Source organism: Leiobunum rupestre, chromosome 11 (assembly GCF_980474605.1).
Source record: "Leiobunum rupestre chromosome 11, qqLeiRupe1.1.hap1, whole genome shotgun sequence".
Lineage (NCBI taxonomy): Eukaryota > Metazoa > Arthropoda > Arachnida > Opiliones > Sclerosomatidae > Leiobunum > Leiobunum rupestre.
The window spans coordinates 35515998-35542901 of NC_143394.1; the positions used below are offsets into that span (position 1 = coordinate 35515998).

A 26904-nucleotide genomic window follows, 5' to 3' on the forward strand; every position below is an offset into this window, starting at 1 on the left:
AACCCTTTCCCGGCTCTTTCGTTCGACGTTGCGAGGCCGCGAAAGAGGAAAACCGTATTATATTTTTTTCAAAACTAGTTTTTAAACGCAACATCGAATATCGAGAGCGGTTTTTTTAGACTAACGTTTTAAAAAATGGTTTTTTTTGAGATTTTTTTGTATGTTCGATTGTTATAGTGCAGATGTGAAATGGTTCATGTTTTTATACTATTACTTTACTAGCGTAACGCCATTTATAGTAATTGCATTTTTTCATCATATTCTGACGATTTAAATGATGTGGAACACTTTTTTTATGTATATCTCGATGACTATATTTTTTCAATCATGTACATTTGTAAATAAATTGTGTTTATTTTAAAATGAAATCTGTAGAACTTAAATATAATTATTTGACAGCAACAACATTTTAATAGCGGTGGTTATTGGAATTATAAATGCGCGAACCCTTTAAAAGTAACTCATACTCGTTTAGTTTTTTTTTAAATTATTGAATACACATTACTAGGTTAAGTTTTTTAATATTGATGAAAATAAAAATAAAAATTTTAATCTTTAAATTTTTTTTCCATCTAACATTTTGGATTTTAACCCTTTCGCTACAGGGTGGGGTCTTCAGGGTAAAAGCCCTCAATGTCCAGGCCGGGTGAACACTAACCCACAGAATATATGAGTGACTCACTCTGCAAGCCATCTATTCGAGTCAGAACACCTGCTTTTTATAACAGCACTATCGAAAATAAACACTATTTTAACAAATCCAAAATAATATTGTCTAGTGGGTTATAATTAGTGTCATCGATATTAAATAAAAATATGTCTAATGAATGATTCATCAGAAGATTAAAGATATTTATTTTTTTAAAAAATCTAAAAAATATATAACTTAGAATTTTAACTAAGAGCACCTTAATATCGCTCTCTCAATTAGAAATTTATTCCGTATAAACTTATTTTTCAGAAAATCTAAACAAATACAAATTATTTTGAACTGCTCTGTGAGAAATTGACACCAAATAAGAATTCTGTTAATTTAAATAAAATCCGAAATAGTAAGATAATTAAAATTTTAAATAGACCTCGAAACGAAGGTTCTAAGAAACGAGAAACTTGTTAAATTCGAAATCGTTAAGTCAAAGTAATTCACCGGGAAATATATCTATATAAAATCGCACTTCAACGGCAAGTACAATTAACTTAATTAATTAAGCCCGACATACTCTTAAAAACCTATCAAGTAGCGTAGAAATATTCAAAGAACGTTCTTTTTTAAGTTCGGAAGATAAGAGTATATAGCCGAGATGAGACCTAACGAACTTTATAATTAAGACTCGTAAAAAAGGCAGTTCACGTCGTAGGCTAATCTATCGATAAAAATGGAGCGCCAACCGCACGTCCGTCGACGTCCAGCGGAAAAGTTCGTCCGAAAAATAAGTCCCTTATAATTAGAAGACAAAAGAGGATCGGCGGAGGGGGGCGCCGAATGAAGGGGTTAACGATTCTCCATTGGTCATCACTCTGATAAGTGGACACGACTCCATCGAATGTACCCCCCGCCCGCGCGTTCTCTCCCCTTTTCTCCGCAGAGTCGTGTTATTACGAGAAGCGGCTATATCCTTTCAAAAGCGAACATTTATCCGCGATGGCCGCTTCCCCTCCGAGCTCCCTTCCTTTCTTTTAGCTCAGCGGCTTCGTCCTAATGCCACGCCAATTTCACGTCATGCCCTATTCCCGGAAGATCTTTTATGGCAGGTCGCCCCCTCCCCCACCTTTAACTACGGAAGGAATGAAATTGTAACGAGAAAAATGCGAAAAAAAAGCATAACCTCCAATTACGCGACAAAAATAATTATACCTCTTAAGGCGGAATAACGTTTTTTTGGCCATTTTAAAGAAGAATAAGTCTTTCAATAAAATCACCCCGGACCGTCTCGCCAGCGTGTCTGCCGGAACTGTGAATAGGAAAATCATCACCTTAGGAAGTACGTCCAGTCGCGGTAGTACAAACGGGATTGGATTTTATTGAAGCACCTTTTGTTGAATGTGATTATGAATGCCCTATTATTGAATTACAATTGAGGTATCGGGTGAGTTTAAGCGGTGCCACGCGTCCTAACGTAAACGCCAAGTAGTCCATCAAGCTTTTCTATCCGTTAGTTAAGTCTTAACGATTTTAATTAAACATTTATACCCAGAGTATTTTTTATGGGCAATGATCAAGCATTTCTCTAGTCCTAAAACAGGGTTGCCACAAAATTTTGAGATTTAAATTCCCCGTTTTCTCTGACCTATACATCTAGTGTAAAATTACCTTCATAAAGTGTCAAGATAAAATTGAATTCCCTGACTTTTCCATAATTTTTTTAAAATTCCTAAAATTCCCCGACTTTTTAGGCCCATTTTAAATTTCCCTGACTTTATAGGCCCATTTTAAATTTCCCTGACTTTATAGGCTCATTTTAAAATTCCCCAACATTTCCCTGACTTTATAGGCTCATTTTAAAATTCTCTGACATGGCAACCCTCTTAAAATAGTTTTTATCATTTTAATTACGAATCAAAGCTAGTTTTGTTAGAATATAGGTTTTTTTTTAAAAACTATTTCACATTATTCGGACCGAAACGAGTCTAGGTGGCGTAACGGCACTCGCTTCTCCGAGGTAGCGCCTATGATCTAGCGTCTGCTACAGACAAATTAAAAAGTCATAAGAACGTTTTTTCTGAAATAATCTTATCAAAATATAATCAAACGATGCAAAAATTATATTAAAATGCAAGTAACATTATTTAGAAAGTCAAATTTACGAATAACGATGAGGAAAAACTAATAGCGTCCGCATTAGCCGCTACCTATCTAGATTTCAATGGCGAACAAAAGGTGGCGTAGCGATAGTTTTCGGCCACGAATTGAATTTAAATTTATCAACACTATTTCAAACACCATAAAATTACGGTTAGAACTGTATATGTACTTAGAACTATAGTGACTATAGTTCATTTCAGTAAATTGTAGGATACTTGTAACTCAACAGAATGTAAGACAAACACGACCTAGTCAAAAATGGTTTGTTCAAGCTGCTAAATTAAAAAAAAATATAAATAGTCCGTATTGTTCAAATGGGTCATTTTATGGAAAATCGTGTTTGAAGAAAACATTATACAAAATTTAAATCGATACCAACCTGACATAAAACAACACTAAGGGAAAAAATGCAAATTTAAAAAATAGTAAAAAAATCGAAGTCGCCAAGAGAAAAAGGGGGTTTAAAATTAAAAGGGGGGATGAAATTTCGCCAAAACACCATTTTTCACTCTAGCGATTGAAAGCCGGAGGGGGGGATGCAAACGGGGTGAGAGAGAGAGAAACTAAATGTTAAAAAAAATGCGAGTCAGAGGCTTCGACTTTGATAATATAATCCCGGTGAGAAGAGGGCAAGCCCCGCCCCTTAATCAATTCCGTGACGTCACGGCAGGGCTACCCTCCAATGGAGGAGAGAGACGGGAGCGAGGCTGTCACTCCAGAAGCATTTTTTTCGCTCCTCATCCACCGTGGCCGGGGGGGCAGGCAGTGCACCAGAGAGAGAAAGGGGGGCGAAATTTCCCCTGTTATTGTTGAGGGCAGCGTATCGCCTTTAGGCTATAGGAACGAGCAGGGGGGCCGCCGAACCCCAGATCCGAAGACGAAGAGAGAGGGGGGGGGGGCTCAAAATAGAGATCATTCAGGAGAGGGGGAAGGGGGTCTTCTTCGAGAGCGGGAGGGAGGAAGTGAAGAGCTGCCTCCCCCTCCTCATTCCAAAGCTCGCTCTTCAACGGTAAAGCTATACCGTTCACGGAGTAAAGGGGAAACGGTGGGCCTCTTGTGTGGAGAATGGGCAAAACCCTTTAGGCGATACCGGAGAGGTCTTCACCCCATCTCTCTCTCTTTTCTGGTCAACCCCTTTTCCCTCCTCAGCCCTCCTAGATTCGCCTTCCGTCCGAGGTCAATTTATAAAAGACGCTAAAATGGGGGGAGTTACAAATACGAGCAATTGGTCAAGAAAACGTTTTTGCCCCTTCCAACCATCCCTTCCATTTTTCGTTTTTCGAGTGGTTTACCTTGGCCCTTAGGCGCCTATTAAATCCTATTGTAAATGAACGCATCGCGGGGTTTTTAAGGTTAAAATTGTATTTTATTGACGAAAGAAATAGGCTATTTCTCAATCCCAACTTTACCTCGACGTTTTAGATACAATTCCCCGGCGAGTGTTAATAGCGTTTGGACGAAGTTTTGTAAAATTCGCGACTCTAATGGCAAGATAGAACGCTAAAAAACCACTGCAACTTGTTTTGAATAAATAATAAGTTTGCAAATTTTTCACGCACGCGTTTACGGGAATATTAAACATTAGCGCTAGAGTGGTGAATAATATAAAGTAGTAAAAAAAAATATACACATATATATATATATATATATATATATATATATATATTTATACGGGACGATTATTGTTGTGGGTAATGGTCACCATGGTAACTGAAGGAAACCCCAGGAGGCCTTAGAAATGATCCCATTTTCCAACTGATTACTCCGGAGAAACTGACACTGGAATGCACGAAATGTATCGAGGAAAAAAACCACCGCGTTACCCGGAAACATAGATATTTAAATTAAAAAGCCGAGTCAGTTGACACCGCGTAAGGAAGGGGGATGGACGTCCTTCGTCCAATCACGGTACTGACCAGTTACATCCCCCGATCAAAACTTTTCCCATTTCAAATGAAAGACCAGGGAAACACATTCGCTAATCTTCGTCTCTCCAAAATCGGAGTGCAAATGATTAATTGAAGCCGCCAAATCGACACCACGAGTGTCTGCCGAAAAAAACTTTTCCTCCATTTTAACGATCATTTGGCGTTAAACATACGACCTAAACAAACCATTTCGACAGACGCGATACAACAATTTGTCACTGCACGCGCACCATAAACGCTTTAAATAAATGACTGGCATTTCGCGGGGTTCGAGCGACCGGAGAAAAAGCCCAGCGGGTACATTCGTTTCAGACACTTATTTTAGCAGTTGACCCGCTCGCTTCATTTACTTTTGATAGTCTAGAGAGATTCCGTTGATGGTCTGAAATCTAGTTGTTGAATGAAACTTTATTCCTTTTTATTACTTCCTTTTACCGCGTTATTTGATTCGGCTATGTAAACTATAAGGTCGAGGGAGTTTTTCTTAACTTATACATTAGTTACGAGCTGATAAATTAAATTAAGAAATTACTAAATTATCAAGTCGACCGACATTTTTCAATTCGACCGACATTTATAAATTCAACCGACAATTATAAATTCGACCGACATTTATAAATTCGACCGATATTTATCAACTTGACAATTTAAATCGGGTAGTCTAAATTTACGTTAAGGTCAACAAAACATAACCAAACTATCAGATAGACCAAAATTACCAGTACAAATGAAGTATATATAAAATTTCCCAAAATTTTAGACCCTCACCAAAATACCCACCATCTTTTAATTAGACCATTGAATATAATCTGATAATAAAGATATAAGTAGGTTAAAGTGGGGTGCTGGAATATTTTTAACTACATAAATCGTTTATTTTTGCAAATAAATTCGTATATATAAAATGTTTAGGGGGGTCGCCTCCAGAGGGAGGTACCGGAAATAAACGAGCGCCACCGCGAAAGCAACAGCCGGTAATAGAGAGACAACATATAGACAGATAGGCCAAAACCTTCGAAAGCCGAAATTAAAAATCATGGCGAGGGGTGTGTAGAATTGGGCAGGGCTCGCTAGATTTCGCGGCCGACGAAATGGTCCCGTATCACGATACCCCGGTAAAAACATCTTCACGGCGAAGGCAAGGCGCGCAATGCCTCCTGGTGTTAAGCAACCCAACTACGCTTCCCCTCTTCCCCTTCAATTTGAGGCGAGAGGGAAGAATCGGAGGTACTTGTGGGTGCGAAATAATACAGGTATTAACCAGGGCGAGGGGGGGGGGTGGAAATGGTAACACCTGTTACCGATTTGACGAAATTAATGAGGCTCGCAAATTACCGTGGTAACCGAAAACCTGCCTTTTTTTAAACCCCCCGGTTTGTGTTTTTCAATATCGTAACATTTTTTGGACTCAAATATTCGTTTAACACGAAAATACGCGGTTCAGACGTACTTAACCACACAATATAAAAGGACAGCCATTTAAAGTTACAACCAAAGGGGTCTATTCGGCGCGCGTGCTAAATTAAAAAGTGGGTTGAAATAGGAGTCTTAATAGCCCCAACTGAAAATAATGCCCCATAAATGCTCGATGGGGCATCGTAGTTTTGAGCAAAATAAATACCTAATGTTATCCTATTAATTTTTGCTCATATCATAAAATTTGATAGTCTATACACCGTTTAAAATAAACGATAAATGCGCGTTATGTAAAATTCTACCTTCATTAAGAAAAAATGTTTTTTTTAATCTACCTGGAATATTTGCACCGATTTAAAACAACGTAAAAATATATTATATCAGATAATCAGAAGTATATTATATAATATTACCGGATCCAACTAATGTTAGCGCTAAATTGAATACTATTAACTTTAATTTTTTAAGGTCCTTAATTATCTCGTAAGATATAAACTATAAATTTTGTAATATATTTATTTTATGTATTTTTAAAACTATTTATTTATAATCGAATAAATTTAATTTTTTCCATGGATCTAATTGTTTAAGTATTTAATTATACTTAGTGAGAATGACCACTTCAGAGACAATTTACCCTCCGTCACGAAAGAGACAGTGGCGTTGCTAGCATGGATGGCACCCGGGGCGGATATCACAGTGTGCTACTTAATAGTCAAAACGTGTAAAAACGTTTTTTCGAATTTCTCTAGTTTGTGTAAGTTTTTATTGTCACCCCCCAAAACCCCCACCACCCCCCCTTTTAGCTACGCTACTGGAAAGAGGGGAAGAAAAAACGGAAAATGGACAAAACATCATATTAATTTAAAAAATCACAACTCTCTTAATTGCATAATAGACGAAACAGAATATTATTTAAAAAATCACAACTCTAATACGACAACCTGGGAAATAAAGTGAAATTCCCCCCCAATAAGAGAGAGACACGTATAAAAATTTCGTCTCGATGAAAACCGTCAAATGCAGATATTTGGCGTCTCTCTAGAAGGAATCAGGGTGGGTAACTACACCGAGAATATAGTAAGGGGGGGAGTGAAAACCTGGTGTGTTGTTGGGCATCCTCCCTCCTCATTTACGCCCAGCTACAAAATTGTATACAATTATCCGGTGAAGAAGCTACAGTGGACGAACTAATTATTATCACGGTGTGTTAACGGGGAGGGGAGGGGGTGGTTATACCTGTAAATAATGCGCGGACGGAGGGGGGGGGGGGTGCAGAAAGAAAGTCAGGAGGACGGGGCGTAAAAATTAGTGGCAAAACGAGAGAGAAAAATAAGCGGAAAATGGGCCGAATTTAAATTGGAGATTTGAAACTTTTATTCCCGTTCTCACGTGGAAGAGATATCTTCGTTCGACGCTATTTGCCATTTCAATTCGCCTTTTCCGACGCGATTGCTACAAATAATAATTTCAGAGTTTAATTTTAGCAACGGGAAACGGGAATAGGTGCAGTTTTAATATAGCTTCAATTTCAGCTAACGATATTGGTTATAAATAATTTTAAGTTTGTTAATATTATAAGTTATGGTATTTATACTAAAAGTCAGATTTCACACGAGGATTATGACCTGAAATATTTTTTCTAAGACTAAATTTGAAAAATCAGTCCGTGAAGGTATCTATATAGGATGAAGAAAACTTATCTATATATACTTCTGGTAATACGTATAGATTTCCCGTAGAGTATTAATGTATAATTGGACCAATATAACAATAATTATCGTTTAAATTACAAGCTATTTCCCATATAAATAATTCCTAAAATTTACAAAATTTGCTATAATAATTATTATACTTTTTTGTAATATACAGAATAACATTTGAAATTTACCTTTTGGAAATAAAAAATACACGAAGGGGGGGGGGTAAAAACTTGTTCAGGTTAACGGTAATAGTGTAGGGAGCTGTTGGCTCGATCGCGTGGCATGCAGGGCTTGCCACCACCCTCCTACGCGTTGCAAACCGGCCACCTGAAATAAAGGCTTCAAACGTCGCTTGATGACTTAGGCCTAAGGTAGTGCCTTGGCTATTAGCCTAGCTGATTATTATTATTATTATTAACTAACATTCCGCAATATATATATAAATATATATATAGGTGTGTTTAATTCCAATAAGAGCTTCATACAACTATTGGCAAACCGATTTTTCCAGGTCCAATAAATTGGTTCCATATTATAATATATACAAGTAAAAAAGGCAAGTCTTAAATAAGAAAAACCTATCGATGTAAGGTCTCTATGAGCCCGAACTCGCGCAAAAATAGCTCAACCAACGGGCCCTTTCGACGGACATATCTCGTTAACCTGGCTCCGCACGGAGATATATTTGAAGGGGGGGAGGGGGGAGACACGGCGTGGTTTTATTTCTATAAAGTGGGTGTGCGGAGCTGAAATAAAAGCTCGAATTTAAAGAGGCGGAAGAATAGGACGGCGTATCGCTGGTCGACCAAAGCGCTTTCTGTCCGTGACGGCATCTGACGGCGGAGCTACAAGAAAAGGGATGGTTCCACCGGAGGAAAGCCGCTATCCCAAGAATCTGACCCTGAAAGGTCATCTCCGCAAAACGCCAAGACGGCAGGGACAAACCGCGCTTGATAATAACGCCCTTTTTAAAAGTTTTCCATATCATATACCTCCCCTCGCCTCCCGGTCCCTGTCCTCCGCGCGTCTTAGCTAGGAGTTCTTTAAGTCCTCGACACTTATACAAAACACCGCGTCTGTGTTATAAAAGTATATCAAGTTTTAATTATTTCAAAAGTCCAGAAATGTCAGCCAAGGCACCCACTCTCGTCGCTTATTTTAATTAAAGTAAAACTAGCTCGGATAACTTTATCGTTAAGTGGAACTCATTTTTTAAACTTAAAAGTTGCGCGCCGTTAAAGTGGACTGCTTGATACTTTGCACGAATAAGAAGGGAAAGGTTTTATATTACGAAAGTGCAGTCAAGATTGATATAAACACTAATATTACGCCTACAAGTGGACTTCACCCTGAAGCGGCTCTATTCGACGTCGGAGATGGACTGGGATCGTATAAATTCCACAAAAAACATTTGGTATGAGTGGGATAAAGCCCGCATCCAAAAAACACCTTCGAACGGAACAATTCTCGCGACCTTATTATTCTTTGAGTTGCCCCTGCTCATTCGCTAGATTTTCCATTGTATATAAGTTCATAATATCATTGTTTACATTTTACTATTTTCTTGATTTATTTTTATGGTTTCAGTGTATTTTATCCTATTGTACCGGTAGAGTTAGTGCTCGTCAGTCGATTAATTTTTATCCATGAATAAAATAAGCTCGGCGATATTTAAATAATATTTATTTAAATAACCAATAGTTGAATAAAAATTGTAAAATGTTTAAATAATAGAAAGTGAATAAGCCTATTATTTCAATAAATACCACTTTTATTCAAATAAATGCTTGGTTGCGTAAAAAACATAATTAAATAAAATGATATTATTTTTACCAACGTTTTTTAAATAAATCGGAAAATTTGTGGATAATGAATAAACAATTCCGAACACTAGGTAGAGTCATCGACTCCTCCCTGTTAAAAAAGGGACCATGATTGTAATTTATGGACGGTATTAAAGTCATTCATTCGGTTCGCGGACATCTTCGGGGAAAATCCGGAATGCCCGCTCTGTGGTTGGTCAGTCGAAGACATTTCCTAGTTGAGTGTCCGAAATTCGAAAACGTTCGAAAAAAATATATTTACCCGAACGAACTGGACAAGTCGGACGATTGCGTGGCGTATCTTTTGGGCTTAGGATCGGCGAGTGCGAAATGGCAAGATCTGGTCGTAACAAAACGAATTCTGGGCCGTAGGGGACAATTAAGAACTAAACCTTTTTCTAGTTAGTGCCAAATTTAAAATTTTATTCCCTCTTGCAAATTCATTCATATATGAGCTGTACATATTGTAAATAGCTTTATTATTTTTCATATCCATCTTTTTGATTTATTTTTTCAAATTTTATAGTTTTTTGCCAAACTTATTCATACGAAATTATTGTATATAATATGTTTTTGACGATGGCTAAAATAATTTAAAGTACGAGTTATTAGTAAGTTTTTAAATTTCTTCAAATTTGTTTAGGATTTAGCTATATTATCACTTTTAATTATGGACTTATCTACTTTTTCGCGTATTTTATCATCTAATTTAAAGTGTAACTCGTGAATCCACATTTATGGTTTCCTCCCTGTTATAAAAGGGATTTGTTATTTCACAAAGAGTAAATAAATATTCATTCATTCGGTCAATTGTTACATTTGTCTATTGTATTAGTACAAATAGCGTACAATCTAGAAAAAAAAATTGAAATCCACTTCGAAATTCCGGAAATCTGGGTGAAAATCAGTTCCAAAATTTCGAAAAACCAGATGTAAACACGAAAATTATGTTCTGAAATCTCAAAATCCTTTTCTGAATTTAGGTACTTCATGGCTTACGGGTCATCCGACCCTCAGCGCCATACAAGTTGAAGCCATGTTCCCTCTGGACGAGAGGTCAAGACGGCCAAAGTTACCGATAAAAAGGTAAGGAGATATTGGAAATTGGAATGGTGAACAGCACCAAAAGGCGATTAGAAAATCATAAAATGAACATCGAAAACATTTTCTCAGAATATTTTGCTATTTAGTAAATCATATGCTTTGAAATTACACAATAGTTTGATGTACGCACGTAATTGAATGTAAAAATTATAATTTCTTCAAAATGTAATAGTTAGTTTTGGATGAAAGTTTCTTTGAACAAATAATTTTGAGTGAGATATGCATTGGGAGAACATTGTTTTGGAATAAATTTGTTTTCTATGTTAATAGTTTCGATGAAATGCGAAACAGTTTTTATAATAAATACGATTTGGGGGAAAGTCTTATTAGGTGAACTGTTATTAAGATTACAGCTTTTGGGTAAACCTTTCGCATTTTTCACTTTTATTTCCGCTTTGAAAATTGAAATTTTTTATAATTATAATTTATGATGTGATTTAAAGAATTTTTAGCTACTTGTGCAGATATATTGAATAGAAATTAAAACAACAAAAAGTTAAAAGTGCACAAGAAATTTTTATTCCCCTGATGACGGCACAATAACGTAGCCGAAACTAGTCGGGCTTAATTAAATTTTATTATGTTTTAATAAAAATTTCTTGTGCACTTAAATTTTTGTTGTTTTAATTTCTATTCAATTTATGATGTGTTTATATTTTGTTAAGTCTATAATCTAAATAACAGCATCCCATTTAATCCAACTGTAATTAAGAATACAGCGAAAGTTCAAGATGAGCAAAAAGCCATATTTGACAACAAGTAACCCGCAGGTTGATTTCAAACCGACCTTGAAAGATTTTCTCACGCGGGACATCAAATGGCCAGGTATATACCCTTTATATTGTTGAATGTTTATTTTTTAAAGTCTGTCGATTTTATTTGAAATAAAATTAGTCACGGCTTCATAGTCCGGGCCTTACCGGGTCTACTATCATAATAAAATATTAAATAGGATAGAAAAAAACCAACCAAGGTCAACCGGGGTATAGTGCGTGTCAACTACGGGTATAAAAAGTTGACCCAGTCAGATAAGTAAGATTTTCGACAGTCAAAGGTTAAAAAAAGTAGAATGTTTTTGACCCATAGACCACCGATGGCCTCTTTCGTAGGTGAAAAAATTATTTCGCGAAAGACCACCCGATTGAAGGCACCTCAATTTCACTCCCCCAAAGAAGGGGTTGCTATCTTTTTTTAGGAAGAATTTTAATACGAGCCAAGAAAGGGCTTTCATAGCGGCAATAAGATGGGCCCCGGCCCCTACTAATTTCACAAAAGGCGACGCTGCTAACCTTGACAGTGAAAACACCATTTTCCCACACTACAGTCCGTCAAAATAGTAGGGCCTCTAAATAAAATATTCACCTTAGAATCGTGACGCTATCGGTACCCCTCGGCCCCTTAAAGGAGGCCCCGTCTTAGTGGTATCTCCTCTTTGAAGGACCAACTAAACCCCCTCAAGACGACGAGGGAAATTTGGGGGTATCCAAAATATATTTTGGCTCGTATCGCGAAGACGGCTAAGCGGTTTTTTATAGACATATTATAAGGTTTTAAAAAACGCGAGATTTTGCGTATGCCCCTATGGTACCCCAATGGGGGCCCCGCAACAGCAACGTCCCGAGCTACAGGTTTGCAAGGGGTTAAAGGTTCAAATGGTTAAAGGATGACAAGTTTTTAAACCCAAGACGCCTATAGTCCCGGTGTTTAAGGTTAAATAAAAAATGAAGTTTGATAAATCGATGCCTTTAAAAGATTATTTCTTATTGCTGAACAGTGAACTAGAATCCAAGAGACTGCAGGTTCAAACAGCGCTACCAGCAATTCTACTTCGACGTGATGTATAACATTTATGGACCACAACGGAATATACATACAACTAAATTTAAGTTAACAAAATTTCACGTTCAAAATCTGTAAAAGTGTTACTCTAGCGTTGCCAAACAGATTATATTTTCTAAATTCTAATTACAATTTTCCTCGCGTCACTTTCCAAAATATAAGAAAATACGCCAACAAAATTTTCATTTTGTCAAACAGACGTCATTTGGTTTTAAATAGGGGATGATCCAAGCAGCCCAAATGGAAACTAACTAATTCAAATTTTTTATTTTTAAATATTTAATTATGGCCTATTTATTTAGAGAAAGGATGCTGCATAATATTATTAATATTATGCTTTAATTTTTAATATTTTTTTAATAATTAAAGAAGCAAGCTAAATTCTCGTTTACAAAATTTTATTATTAATACTAACAAAAAAATCGAGAAGACATTTTTTTTTAATATTAAAATTGTTTTTGCCCAGAAATAAAAAAATTACGATATTAACTCGTTTATTAATTTACTAATTACAAGCCAAAAAAAACCGCTTGCCGCCCAATAATTCCTTTAAAAAAAGTCCAGTTGGGCTGGATAAACCGCCCAACTGGCAGACTTCGTTCATCTCACCAAATTTACAAATTCAAAGGAATTTAAAATCGAATAAATCCCGAATATTTGAAAATACCCGATCTAAAAATCGAATTCAAAATCCAGAACAGTTGAAAATGATCGAATTCAAAATCGAGAACAGTTGAAAATGATCGAATTCAAAATCGAGAACAGTTGAAAATGATCGAATTCAAAATCGAGAACAGTTGAAAATGATCGAATTCAAAATCGAGAATAGTTGAAAATGATCGAATTCAAAATCGAGAACAATTGAAAATGATCGAATTCAAAATCGAGAACAGTTGAAAATGATCGAATTCAAGATCGAGAACAGTTGAAAATGATCGAATTCAAGATCGAGAACAGTTGAAAATGATCGAATTCAAGCTGTTCCAAAAAGGAATTTACAGTTGCAGATTAAGTTATAATTCAGATTGGACCCCGTACTCCGAACAAACTTAGGTATAGAAATACGTAAAACATATTTACAACCATAATTTACGACACCAAAATATTTGAAATAATATTACCAACACCATCCAGGTTGCCGACGTTGCCGACGAAGGCGAAAAAGACACTCTAAAATTGAATTTGATCCTCTACAGCAAAATTGACGGTTAGGGGCACACGCGAAAAAAACTGCCATAAAAAAGCCACAAGAGGATATAGTCGGTACCGGCGACCAGGCAAATGGGAGTCCGAAAAAACAAGTCTACGGAGGCCCCCCGGGACAGGACAGGAACGGGCACGAAGGCATAAAGGGTTTATAAAACCAGAAGAGATTTTTTGCTAGTGGACAACGTCCCGAGATGCTCCTAAAAAATTGGATGAGACGCCACTAGGTCTATACACAAAGAAGGGGTAATACCCCCGGCCCGAAAAAGGGTGAACAGAGGACCCCTCCGTACATATACCTTTATGAATCTCTCACTCTCTCTAAAGGATGGGGTTAGAAAAAAAGACCAAAAAATACGTATACGTGTATCTATAAAAAAAAGGGATCCATATAGGCACCTACCACCTGGCATGGCCAGACTTCTTTCAGCGTTCACGTCACGGGCTCCCAACGGTAATTTGCATATACGATGGATGGTCTGGAAACCCTTTTTTTCGGTGGCCGGCCAAGGGTTATCCCCGACCCTCGCGCCAAAGTGTGTCTATATACCGGTTGGATGGTTCGTACTTGTAGACGTGCTCGCGATATCAGACGTATATACTTCGGGACTAGAATTTATAACGGTTAAAAAATTCCCTACTTAAAATTCAACGACGGAAAAATTATGGACTATCTCGACGGAGATAGCTGGCCACTTCCTGTAGTTCACTGACGATGACTTCCAAGTTATTCTCTACGCTTCCGGTTCACTGTTCATTTTTGGATCATTTTCTTTAAGGTTGCTTACGAAATTAGTTCATATTTTTTAATAATATAATTTCTTGTTAAATTATTTTAGATGCACCATGATGAGTGTTACGCGAACAAATCATTATAATAAGCTTTGGTCGTATGGTGGAAGGACAACCCAATTCTTCTGTGGGGACTGGCTTTCTACGGATTTATTTCAAATTTAAACAGGGTTGCCAGAAATTTTGAGATTCAAATTCCCTGACCATTTTAAGAGATTTTCCCTGACTTTTTAAAACCAAAATTTTTATGTTATATTTTACTTTTATCAGAAGTTAATAAATTTAAATGGACTTACATTTCAGTAAAAACGTTATTGCAATGTTCAAAAAAAATTAGCCAAACTTTCAAAGGAAATAAATGATAATCGTGGAATTTTTCATAGATCTAAAGTAAAATTACTTTCAAAAAGTGTCAAGATAAAATTGAATTCCCTGACTTTTCCCTGAATTTTTGCAAATTCTTAAAATTCCCTGACCTTTTCCGCCTATTTTTAAAGTTGGACAAAACTAACGACGTTAGTATAGTCTTTTTGTAAAATAAAATTAACGTTATATTAACTTCTGCATATTTGAAATCCATTTTGACTTATAATTCGATGAGTTTTCGTACGTGGAAATATTTGTCAATATTTTCCATAAGAAATGGCTTAATAAAGAAAATAATAATAAATTTTAAAATAATAAAAATAATGTAAGAAATAATTAATGAATTAGAATGTGTGATCAATGGAAATCAGTGGTTTTCCCTTATCACACATATTACGATTTTTGATTTCTTACTTACTAAATTTTCTTTATTAAACCATTTCTTATGGAAAATACTGACCGCACGAAAATGAACCGAATAATATGTTAAAATGAATGAAAAATCCATGACAAACCATAGAATCATATGAAAAGGACTAAAATGTCTATAAATTTTTGACATTTTTTTATATTCATTATAGAGTTCCAAATCCTTTCTATAGAAATATTTGTAGATAATGTTATAAAAGACAGAAAACCTTATACCTTTTATAGACTTAAATAACGTTTTATAGAAAACCTATCGACAATTCTCTAGAGGATAATGCAATCCATCATATTAAACTATTTCTATAGACTTCTAAAAGGTTGTATCGAAAGTCTATAAAAAATGTTTGTACGTAAATGAAGCAATTCGCCATATCAACAAATTTCTATAGACTTCTAAAAAGTTTTATAGAAAATCTATAGAAATGGTTTGCAGGTAAATAATGCAATTTGCCATATTAACCAATTTGTATAGACTTCTAAAAGGTTATATAGAAAATCTATAGAAGTTGTTTGTAGGTAAATAATACAATTCGCCATATTATCCAATTTATATAGACTTCTAAAAAGTTTTATAGAAAATCTATATAAATGGTTTGTAGGTAAATAAAGCAATTAGCTATATCAACAAATTTCTATAGACTTTTAAAAGGTTTTATAGAAAATCTATAGAAAATGTTTGTAGGTAAATAATGCAATTCACCATATCAACAAATTTCTATAGACTTTTAAAAGGTTTTATAGAAAATCTATAGAAAATGTTTGTAGGTAAATAATGCAATTCACCATATCAACAAATTTCTATAGACTTTTAAAAGGTTTTATAGAAAATCTATAGAAAATGTTTGTAGGTAAATAATGCAATTCACCATATCAACAAATTTCTATAGACTTTTAAAAGGTTTTATAGAAAATCTATAGAAAATGTTTGTAGGTAAATAATGCAATTCACCATATCAACCAATTTCTATAGACTTTTAAAAGGTTTTATAGAAAATCTATAGAAAATGGTATACGGAAATAAGGCAATCAATCATATTAAACAATTACGTTCGAGATTATTTCAGCAGAGCGACGTAAAACCCACCCCTTAAAACCCTGGAAACTCAACGAATTGGAACCCCACCAGCAATAACCCACTAATTATCCACACCCAAAAAAAAAGGAAAACACGTCGCATTAGGAATTAACAGTCACGTTGGGGAACGGTCGACTCTATTGTTCTTCAAAGCCATTAGGTCGAAACCCAAACCCCGTAACCCGCGCACGGGAAAAAAAAACAGAATAGGATGTTGCCCAAGAGATAAGTTATACACAAAGAGTTCGGTCACAAAAAATGAGCACAGCGCACCTCCGCGAAATTATTCGTGAAAAATCTCCCGCAAGAAGAGTTCTTTGCCATAATAGCCTCGCTTTTTGTGATGGGAGCTCAGAGGTATTTGCATGACATTGAAAAGGAGGCGTCGAGGTGATGAGAAATTAGTCAAGCTATTTTTTCTCCTCGCATCCCTATCAGGATGGAAGCTCGGGATGAAAAAAGGCTAACATCTTCCTGGAGAAAAAAACCGTTTATTACAAAAAGCCGCCCGTCAGAAGCAGTCTTGGATAATGTAAAAATGGACGATATTTCGGTGGTCTTGGATAATTTTTTTTGGAAATGACGCCAATGTTTCCCGACATTACCAATAAAGGCGTTGGGTTGGGTACAGTTTATTAGCTAGCAATTAGGCTTTAACGTCGGCTGATTGATTGAAGATATGTACGTTTGGAAAAAGGGGAGAATCGTAGAAGAGAAGGCCTTAATTAAAAACAGCGAGAGAGGCTTGAAAATGCTCTCAAGAAATCAGCCATGTCCGGATGAAAGGGGGGTTCCACCTTCTCTACCCCCAATGAAAATAACGCGTACACTTTATCCTATATATCTTTGTCTCCGCTTTTTAAGTCATTCTTCTCCTACGATTTTTCTACGCGTTCGATTTTTTCCCCCGACGTCATCAGAGGAGATTTTTTAATTAACGTTGTTGAGAGGCACATTCGAAATGAGTTATACAAGAAAAGAAAACCAACTTTCAGATGCGGGGGGAAAAGTAAAAAAAAAGTCAAAGCTTTTTAATTGAAATTTCAAGTCGCTAATGATAATTTTATACGTGTATCTTTTATGATTTTCTTTTCGAGTTTTCTTTTGGCTCATTTTTAAAAATTTGAAACGCTTAAAAAAAAGCATAGTTCTACGATAATTTCATCTCCAAAGAAATTAGAAATTTCATCTCAGGATTTGTTAGGGCTATTCACTTCCTTCGTTTATTTCAGGGTTCGTAAGGAAATTACGGAATAAATTTCCAGGTTACCCCGGACTAATTTTTTAAGTTTTCCCTGACCAAAAATAGTTTTGTACAATTATGAAATGTTTGAGGTAAAATATCTATTTTTAATACATTTCAAAAAAATATTTCGCTGATTCTTTTGGGGTCATTTTCTAATATCCCGACTTTTTATAGAACCATTTTCCAATTCTCTGACTTTTCCATGATGTTTTGGAACGTTTTTCAAATTCCCTGACGTTTTGGAGCCCTTTACAAATTCCCTGACGTTTTGGAACCATTTTCAAATTCCCGGACGTTTTCGAATCATTTTCAAATTCCCGGACGTTTTGGAGCCTATTACACATTCCCGGACGTTTTGGAGCCCTTTACACATTCCCGGACGTTTTCGAACCAATTTCAAATTCCCGGACGTTTTGGACACATTTTGAAATTTCCGGACGTTTTGGAGCCCTTTACAAATTCCCTGACGTTTTGAAACCATTTTCAAATTCCCTAACATTTTGGAACCATATTCAAATTCCCAGATGTTTTGGAACCATATTCAAATTCCCGGATGTTTTGGAACCATATTCAAATTCCCGGATGTTTTGGAACCATATTCAAATTCCCGGATGTTTTCGAACCAATTTCAAATTGCCGGACGTTTTGGACACATTTTGAAATTCCCGGACGTTTTGGACACATTTTGAAACTCCCGGGCGTTTTCGAAAAATTTCAAATTTCCGGACGTTTTGGAGCCCTTTACAAATTCCCTGACGTTTTGTAACCATTTTCAAATTCCCTAACATTTTGGAACCATATTCAAATTCCCAGATGTTTTGGAACCATATTCAAATTCCCGGATGTTTTGGAACCATATTCAAATTCCCGGATGTTTTGGAACCATTTTCAAATTCCGTGACATTTTGGAACCATATTCAAATTCCCGGATGTTTTGGAACCATTTTCAAATTCCGTGACATTTTGGAACCATATTCAAATTCCCGGATGTTTTGGAAACATTTTCAAATTCCCGGATGTTTTGGAAACATTTTCAAATTCCCGGATGTTTTGGAAACATTTTCAAATTCCCTGACGTTTTGGAAACATTTTCAAATTCCCTGACGTTTTGGAAACATTTTCAAATTCCCCGACGTTTTGGAAACATTTTCAAATTCCCTGACGTTTTGGGACTTTTGAAAACATTATCAAATTCCATGACGTTTTGGGACTTTTGAAAACATTTTCAAATTCCATTTACGTTTTAGGACTTTTGAAAACATTTTCAAATTCCATGACGTTTTGGGACTTTTGAAAACATTTTCAAATTCCATTTACGTTTTGGAACTTTTGAAACATGTTCCATGACGTTTTGGAACCCTTTACAATTGGCTGACATTCTGGAACCATTTTCAAATTCCCTGACGTTTTGGGACTTTTGAAAACATTTTAAAATTCCCCGACGTTTTGGAACATTTTAAAATTTCCTGAAATTTCCAGGTCGTTACGAACTATGTATTGAAATGTTATTAACCGGAGGTTTATCACCCAAAACCACTAATTTTGAAAAATCCGAGATATTTTTAAAATCTACTAGAGATTGATTCAAAATTGCTTATAGGGAACCAAACATTTAGAGCGTGGTCGTGAGCAGTTCGATTTTTATTACTTCTGTTAATACTAGATGGCGTCAAACATTTAAAATTAATGATTAGATGGCGTCAATTTATACGTTTTGGCGATAAGGAAATAAATACTGTTTTATTACACTATTTAATATAACACTATTTGAAACGATGTTTTATGTAGAAAACTATTAAAAAATTAATTACTTAAAAACCTCGAATAATATTAATCTTTTAACGTTTCAGACCACTGAGAAAAAACGTTTTCTGGTCACCACGGGCAAAATGGTAGACTGTAGCCTAGCTGGAATTTCCAAAAGATCAGATATTTCACGAAACGGTAACATAGGTTCGAAAAACCAAATTTTTAAAAAGGGCCAATAATCAACACACTTTGAGGAAATCACAAATTAAAGTTAATTTGCATATCTTTAAGACAAAAATTAGTCTTAATACGAAAGACATTTAAAATTAAAAATGAATACAGGGGCTACAATATTTGTAGCCGACTTTTAAAACAATACTGTCTACAGAAATGATTACCGTTATAACAGCAATTACTTATTACACCGCAAAAAAACGACAAATATTTCTAAATATTATATACGTTAATTACTTAAGTATACTGGAATAAAATATTTAATTATTAAAAACTGGAAAAGATAAGGTCTAGGACAGCCGGAAAAGCGTATTTTGTTCAAGGATAACAACGTGAAAAACTAGCGGAGAATTTTCAAAAGGAAAATTATTTACCATAAACAAAAACAAGACAAACAAGAAAACAAATGTTGGGAAAAAACACGAAATCCTTGTTGCGTTTAAACTATCTGCAAGAAGCTGAAACGAGGCGAAAGCCCGCGGGGTATCGAGTAAAGAGTTGAAAGATAAGATAAAAACCAAAATTAAGAAATCAACTATTGCGCAAAGCCGGAAAAATTACATCTCTTTTTTCTTATTAAATACAAAACATTAAAACAAGTTTAAAATGAAAAAGACCCAAGGTTTCGGATTTAGAAAATAGCAAAAAAAACATGCAAAAATAATGGTAGCATATATAAAATACTAAATTTTACTTAAATAATTTACTGTCCAATTATAATGCCATTAAGTATATAGTATTTATACTATTTTTACGAGTTAAAATTGGAAATATGAATTATAAATATGATACACATTGTATGCCTAACCCTAAAGTCCTATTTCAGGGTTGCCACAAAATTTTCAGATTCAAATTCCCTGACCATTTTAAGAGATTTTCCCTGTTTTCCCTGACCATTTTAAGAGATTTTCCCGGTTTTCCCTGACCATTTTAAGAGATTTTCCCGGTTTTCCCTGACCATTTAAAGAGATTTTCCCTGTTTTTTTAAGACCAAAATTTTCATTTTATGTTTTACTTTTATCAAAAGTTACTTATTTTTAAATGGACTTATATTTCAGTAAAAAGATTATTGCAATGTAGAAAAAATTTGCCAAACTTTCAAGGAAATAAATGATAATCATAGAATTTGTCATAGATCTAGAGTAAAACTACCTTCAAAAAGTGTCCGGATAAAATTTAACTCCCTGACTTTTAACAAATTCTTTAAATTCCCTGACGTATGTCAATCCTGTATTTGAAATAATATTTAACCCAAAAATGGTCCCAAATAATAACTTCTTTAATTCCCAGTTTCAACTTTTTTCTAGTCTTTAGACGTTTTTAAAAACCTCCACTTTTTAAAAAATAAAACATAAATAACATAATAAATAAATTGACTTTGCCCACATTCCCAATAAAATTTTTAGCAGTTTCCAGTGGTCACCCTGTTGGTTCTCGATCGACGTAAGAGGGTTATAATTTAGCTTAAGACTATAAATTTTCGAATTAAGATGATTAAACCGCGTAAATTTTAATTAAAAAACCGTATCCATAAAACGCGGCAAATTAAAGATAAGAAAGAGCCATATATATTAATAATAAATTTAAGTAAATTGAAATTTAAATCCGTCGTACAAATATTACGAAACGAAAGACAATAAATGGGAACGGCCGACGAGAGTGGCGTCCGTGTAACGGCGAAAACGAGCCGGTCCAAAGACACCAAAACTTTAATCTTCAAAATATTCAGATACGTTCACATACGGTTAAGTATAAATGATGGTTTTGGAAGCGGCAACTACAACAACACGGAGAGATGAAGGGTCATCTTTACCATCCCCCCTGGTTGGCAACCCCCCACTTCTTGCCTATAGGTATAATAGGGTGGTGTGTCCCCCTTTACCGAAAGTAATGGGCCCATCTCTAAAGGCCATCACCGTGCACATAGACCCCGGCCATCCTTATCGATCCGACGTTATACGCGTATAAGAGACAAGGACTTCTATACTATTTAGTATATCTAACGTTGCACTGGCGCTTTTACGGCGGTTACCTCCGTAGACCTCGAGCGGAGAGCAGCGTCTAGGGAGTGTCCGCGTAGGTCGTACCCCTCTGGCCCGGTTTGGGTCGCAGTGTCGGGTGAGAGGCGGCCCCCTGGTGCCCACCCCCTTATATAAAACTAACCCTTCCTTCGCATCTCCCCTCCGGTTAGCTGGCACGCCCAATAAGGGACCCCATCTATATATATATATATATAGAGCCCGCCAGGCTTCAACCATTAAACGGGCATGGGAGATTCTGCAGCCCCCCAAACCATACGCCCCCCCCTTCCAAAAGATACATTTTCTGCTCTCGGATGAAAAAAAAATTCGTTAAAGGGCATCTGGTTTGCCAGTTCAAAACGAGATCATTTCAATCGGGAAAAACATTATCAGTATATTGATGGTATATTACCCTAGTTTTGAATTGATTTAGACAGTGACATATTGCAGATTGCGCTCATTATTACCTTCTAAATACAATTAGAAATTATATAATTATTTGATATTTTAAGGAATACTAATTGGATAAAATACCACTAACTCTAATTATATAACTTGTTTTTACCGTAACATTTTGTTAAGTCACAAAAACTACAGTTCAAACGTACTGAACCCTTTATAAAATGGGAATTTCAATAACCTTTCTGTCGACAACCTAATTCCCTGTTATTTCCAGGTTTTTCAGGAATTAAAAGTAATTATATTCTCTTTAAGAAAAGTATATATATTTTATAAGCGTTGGGATATAGTGGTAAAAAGGTTGAAACAAAATTAAGGATTTATCATAACTTTAATCGAAAGTGTGATACCTAATAATAATTCAGAATTAGTGTGATTTAGATCGACAGTAAAACGTTTAAGATGAACGCGAAAACGGTGTCCAACTTCTCGACATAATAACAATTTAATCATATCGCGAAAATTTACAAACGTGAAAGTCTGAAATTTTCTAGAAGCTTCGGTCTCAAAATCGTTCAACGACAAGCTGTTTGAAAATAAAATATTTAGTATCATTAAAAAGTCAACCCGTAGACTTCAATTTATTAAAAACATTTTCTTTTTTATTTTGTGTTAGTCTCTCCAATAACATACCATTTATATAATAATAATAATAATAAATAAATACCATTTCAAATTCCCTGACCTTCTAAGGACAAAATAACACCACTTTTAACTATAAATTTTACTTTTATCAGAAGAATGAATTTACTTCAGCATATATTTTAGTTTGAATCTGATTTTTAAGGTTATTTACGTATATTTTCAAATTCCCTGTCATTTGGAAAATTTTGAAATTATCTTACAATTTATGCCTATTTTGAAATTCGCTGACATTTTGTGCCCATTTTGAAATTCCCTGACATTTTGTGCCCATTTTGAAATTCCCTAACATTTTATGCCCATTTTGAAATTCCCTAACATTTTATGCCGATTTGAAATTCCCTAACATTTTATGCCCATTTTGAAATTCCCTGACATTTTATGCCCATTTTGAAATTCCCTGACATTTTATGCCCATTTTCAAATTCCCTGACATTTTATGCCCATTTTGAAATTCCCTGACATTTTATGCCCATTTTGAAATTCCCTGACATTTTATGCCCATTTTCAAATTCTAACATGTTTTGCCCATTTTAAAATTCTAACATGTTTTGCCCATTTTAAAATTCTAACATGTTTTGCCCATTTTCAAATTCCCTAACATTTTATGCTCATTTTGAAATTCCCTGACATTTTATGCCTATTTTGAAATTCCCTGACATTTTATGCCTATTTTGAAATTCCCTGACATTTTATGCCCATTTCAAAATTCCCATAACTTTTCCCCTGACGTTTCACGCCTATTTGAAATTCCCTGACATTTTATGCCCATTTCGAAATTCCCATAACTTTTCCCCTGACGTTTCACGCCTATTTGAAATTCCCTGACTTTTCCCAAACCTTTTACGTCTTTTTAAAAATGCAGTTCCCTGGAGTTTCTTAAAGATTAGAAAATTAAAACTTTTAACTGCTCATTGTTGCAAATCATGGTGGGTTCATTTTTAAATCATCGCGGGGGTTTTGAAGCGGCGCAGTTGTCCAAGAGCCGAGGATGCCAGCAAGGTCGCCGCGAATTCAAAACAAACGTAGAGCATCTTTAGCAAATAAATGCGCGCGCATATATTTAACAGGACGGCCCCCACAGACATGACCAAGTGTTTACTGCACTACTATATAAAGGAAGGAAACACTTTCTATAGAAATTCTACGCACTCTTAGCGAAGTCTATAGAAATTCTTAGGTATTTTATGTATTATGCAGTATTTTATAAATATTTATAAAATAACTCGAAAATTCTAGGTTTTTTCCAATGGCGATAGAAAAATTACCCAAACGCTGTAGACCTTTTTACTATTCTTTCTACGGTATTCCGATTACAATTCTATAGAATTACTTAACGAGGTATATAGAAATTCTAAACTTTCTAAATATCATAAATATTTCTACAGAAATCAGTTCGAAAAGTCAAGTTTTTTTTAATGTATATAGATAAATTACCAAAACGTCTATAAATTCTATGGACGTTTCTATGGTAATAAACAAGCAACATTTTAATCGCACCTTAAGAACTTTAATTAAATTTTATTATTTAAAAATAAGAGAAATGTATGTTGAAATATTCACTATCCCTTCTGAAAAGAGGCTCAGATTCTAAATAAGAAGAAATTTAACGAATAAGGTTGATCGGGTTCGATAAAGGTAATTTTTTAAATAAACGGGTTTAGGTCATTATAATCGAAGTGTACGGGATTTCGAATCTTAAAGTTTTCACCAAGTTATCGGTACAGGGATGCCACAAAATTTTCACATTCAAATTCCCTGACCATTTTCAGATATTTTCCCTGACCTTTTTCCGGCCAAAAGTTTTATTTTATATTTTACTTTTATCAAAAGTTAATTATTTTTAAATGGATTTTTTAAATGTGGTTGCAATGTTGAACAAATTAGCCAAACTTACAAGTAAATAAATGAAAATCATAGAATTTCACTTTTTTTTCTAGTCTTTAATAACCTCCACTTTTAAAAAAAAATAAAACAATTCCAATATAAATTTTTAGGAATTTTCAGTGGTCACCCTGTTGGTTCTCCGATCGACGTAAGAAGGTTTAAATTGATTTCAAGATTCCAAAAATCATTTTTCTCAAGAGCGTAATTTACAGAGAGAGTAACGGCGGCGAATACAGGACGCGCAATTTGAATACCTCCCCATCGACGAAATACCAAAGACGACGTTTAAAATCGCGTCTCGGTCGAGGGGGGGGGGGGGGGGTGGCCGATTGCGCGCGCAGATCGGTAGAGCGACGGCCATTTTAGCCTGAATTTCGCGCGGGAACGAGATATCACACGCGCGCAAAACAAAAAATGGCGCCCGCGTTTTGAAGCGAATGAAAAAAATGCGCTCCTTTTTCATAGAATTAAGAGAGTGTAATGGCGAATTTAGTCCGGTTGGATCGGTAATAAATTAGGGCAGCCATCTCCGGAGTCGGGCGTCCTAAAGATTCGAGAGTTTGAGCCAAGGAAGACGTAGATTTCGGGTGCGCTACGAATATATTTTTTTCAAATCGAATCTTTTCGCGAGTCTCTTCTTCCTCGGAGTGGCGGAAAAATCGATAAAAGGATGCGTTCGTTCTATGGGCCAACAACCTTCCTCGCTCTCGGTACTCTACAAAGTTGCCACCCTTTAAAAGGGTTAGAGAGACCAGCGATCAAAAAAATACGGACGCCATTACAAATTTACAAGACGCGCGTTACATTGCTTTATATACACTATCATATGTCTTTTTTTTTGACAATTGTTTTTTTATCGCGATTTCGTTTTGTGTCGAGATGAATAGGAAACGATAGTTAAATATATACTAAAATATTTTCCCAGAATAAACTTTTTTTTTACAATTTAAAAATGGCATTTTTTAAGTATTGTGTTTTCATCAGGGGTCATATGACTTTTCTGCGCGTTTTTATGACTATCTTCGGCCTTAATAGGGGTAATGGTATTCTGTTTTTATTTACCAGGGGTAGTATGATTTTATCCGGGGTAATAATATTGCCTGAAGATGAATAACACAATTTAAAAAAATATATAAGGATAAACTGAAGATACATATAAGGATAAACTGAAGATAATAAAGGTATTATTAAGGATAATAAGGCATGTTTCATAACACAATTATTGTGAATGTGGGTAATATGTTTTTTATCAGGGTAATATAACCTTTGCACCTTTAATATGACTTATCAGGGGTAATTTCTTCGGAGGTAATAAGACTCTCTGGAGGTCTTATCCTAATAATATTTTTTTCTGGGATTTCATCCGGGGTAATACGACTTTTTCTAGGTTTTCATCAGGGCTAATATGCCTTTTCTGTGGGTTTTTATGACTACCTTGGGTTTTAATCGGGCGTAATATGGAATAATGTTTATTTACCAGGGGTAATATGATTTTTTCTAGGTTTTCATCAGGAGAAATATGATTTTTTCTGTGGGTTTTTTACCAGGGGTAATATGAATATCTTGGGATTTAATCGGGGGTAATATGGTATTGTTTTTTTACCACGGGTAATATGAATCTTTGGTTTTAATCGGAAGTAATATGAATATATTGGGATTTAATCGGGGATAATATGAATATATTGGGTTTTAATCGGGATAATATGTTATTGTTTTTTTACCAGGGGTAATATGAATATCTTGGGATTTAATCGGGATAATATGTTATTGTTTTTTTACCAGGGGTAATATGAATATCTTGGGATTTAATCGGGGTAATATGGTATTTTTTTACCATGGGTAATATGAATATCTTGGGATTTAATCGGGGTAATATGGTAATTTTTTAACAGGGGTAATATGAATATCTTGGGATTTAATCGGGGTAATATGGTTTTTTTTAACAGGGGTAATATGTCCTTTTTGGGGCAGGGAGGACGGGGTTTACGAACATTTTCTTAGTGGAAAAATGTCAAAAGGGAATTGAACACAACTGCCAAGTAGGAAGTTTAAAAAGTGTAGTTTTCCAGAGTCAAGGGTCGTATTAAGAGGTGGGGATGCTCATCCGGATATCTGGCTCGCAAGCAGAGAGGGCCGAGGATGGCCGTGAGAGAGAGAGAGAGAAGCTGCTGGCTGAAGTTAG

The 26904-nt window shown here is 35.3% G+C and overlaps 1 protein-coding gene across 1 annotated transcript in view; it reads right to left on the reverse strand.

Annotated features, from left to right (window-relative positions):
* Rpn3 (regulatory particle non-ATPase 3) overlaps nucleotides 1-26904 on the reverse strand; it is a 42569-nt gene that overhangs the window by 1249 nt on the left and 14416 nt on the right. The gene's annotated exons all lie outside the window — the stretch shown is intronic.